The sequence below is a fragment of the Rhincodon typus genome, chromosome 21 (genome assembly GCF_021869965.1).
Source record: "Rhincodon typus isolate 14 chromosome 21, sRhiTyp1.1, whole genome shotgun sequence".
Taxonomy (NCBI): domain Eukaryota; kingdom Metazoa; phylum Chordata; class Chondrichthyes; order Orectolobiformes; family Rhincodontidae; genus Rhincodon; species Rhincodon typus.
The window spans coordinates 17,394,480-17,397,042 of NC_063352.1; positions in this window are offsets into that span (position 1 = coordinate 17,394,480).

Here is a 2,563-nt window from a genome sequence, read left to right on the forward strand (position 1 = left end):
ATTTTATGCTGTTGTAGGTTAGTGCCTCCACTATAATGAAGCCTTAAGCTCTGGAATCCCTTCTCTTTACCATGTGTCTTTACCTTGCTCTCCTGATTCACAGTATTTGTGGTGACCTATGCTTGAATTGATTCTGATGTGATTTGGTGTCAAATGTTGCCTGGTAAAACCCTTGCAAAGCTCTTTGGTTGTTAAAGGTGTTTGATAGATGCAGGTTGGTGTTGTTGTTGTTGCAGACCTATGGCAAAAGACCAAGGTGAACAGGATTAAATGGACAACTCTTCCAAAGAGCCAGCAGAGGCACAAACAGGTTGAATGGCCTCTTTCTGTGCTGTATGATTACATAAACCAGAGTGTAAGATGTCTGTCCCTGAATGGAATCATTGTGATGTGCTGCATAGGCACAAAAATAAGTGAGACTTCTTAAAATATTTCAAATGGCTTGTCTTTGTAAAGGTTATTGTGGCATAAACACTCAAGGATGTGGTTTACCAAACCTATACCACAGAGGATATCTTACCCGTTTTGATATTTTGCAATGATAGGCATCAATGATGTCCTTCCGTTCAAATGTCACATATTATTTCCATAAATGGTGCCTGTTCTCCGTATAATGTTGCATGGTCTATAATTAAATGCAGCTAGTTTCCAGTTTTTAGCTGGAAAAGGAAACTAGCTTCTTGCCATTGTCTTCAGGGTACAGAACAACAACATCTAACACGTGCAGGAGGAGCGAGATGCGGGAGTTGATTTTCAGTGGCACTTACTGAGGTTCCTGAGCTCGTCTGGAGGACTCCAACATTTCCAATGTCAAAGATTACTGGATGGGAAAAGGTCACATTGGGAGCTTGATATCTGACCTCTGAGGCAGACAACTGAGGATTGAAGTTTCACTCCTGAACCTAGTTCAATAATCCGACTTGAGTACGAAAGAAAACTGCAGTGGCATTGAGTTTTCAAAACGTGACTCTTGGGTGAATTTTATTATTTTGATAAAGAGCAGGGGAGTTCTCCCCAGTTTACCAGTCCCACATGTTTTTCAAACTTTTACATCTAAGTGCATTAAGAGGAACATTTTCTTTACAATTCTTTAATTCTTTAAAAAAAAACTGTGCAGCTTTATAGAAAGAAAGCATTCAGACAACTTGACTGTGTGGTGACAAATCTCTTTTATAAGAGGAAAGGAAGAGATCTCCATTAAAAGCGGGATTACAAACTGCATGTCTTTCGTCTTTCATGCCTTTTCGTCCTTGCTGAAGCACTATGATTTCTCACACTGAGTTTCAATTAGCTCCCTACTATTCCATTCATTCCTCCTGCTCTGCAAAGCTAACAACCGACATGATAGCAACTGATCAAGGAATAATGCACCCTCTAGACAGTCATATTGACTCAGCGCCACAAATTGTTCATGTGGCTGTGTTTTGGTCAACTTTGTTGCCTCCTTTCTAACCTGAAAGGAGCCAAAACTTGGGGAGATAAGATTGCAATTGAATCTCCAGTTTCATCACTCGTCATTGCTTTGTATAAGTGATAATTCAAATCTTTAACAAAGTCAGAAATTGCTGGAAAAGCTCAGTAGACCTGGCTGCATCTGTGGTGATGCTTCGGGTCCAGTGAACCTTCTTCAGGACTTTGTCTAAATCTTTATTCTGTTGTGCAGTGCAGGTAAACATTTCCAACTTTTTGGTTTGTTTAGTGTTGTTAGGCAATCATATATAAATCTACTGCTAATTTTAATCAGTTACAGTGGCTACACTTAATTCAATCATCCAGGGTAAGCCACTACTACCCCAAACACACCTACATACAGACACACATACACACACACACACACACAGACACAGACACACACACAAACACACACGCACACACAAACACACACACACACACACACACACAGACATAGACACACACACAAACACACACACACACAAACACACACACACACCTGGTCACCTAACAAATTGCTAGAACAGGCAGAAGAGGTAGGTGAGGTCCTAACTGAACACTTTGTGTCAGGATTTGCCAAAGACAAGGTGTTGGTGGAGGAATGTCTCAGGGAAGGGAGTGTTGAATTGCTAAGCCAAGTTGCTACTAAAAAGGAAGAGGTGTTGTGTGTCTTAAGAGTATTAAGGTGGTTAGTCCCCGGTTCCTGATGGGATCGATCCCAGAATATTGAGCGAGGCAAGAGAACAAATTGCTGGAGCATTTACAGACATCTTTGTATCCTCTTTGGCCACAGATGAGGCCCCAGAGGACTGGAGAATAGCTAATATTGTCCCATTGTTTAAGAAGGGTAGCAGGGATAATTCAGGAAATTACAGCCCTGTGCAGCTTCACATCGGTGGTAGGGAAATTATTGGAAAAGATTCTCAGGAACAAGTCTGCACGCATTTAGAAGCAAATGGACTTAGAACATAGAACATAGAACATTACAGCACAGTACAGGCCCTTCGGCCCTCGATGTTGCGCTGACCTGTGAAACCAATCTGAAGCCCATCCAACCTAAACTATTCCATTATCATCCATATGTTTATCCAATGACCATTTAAATGCCCTT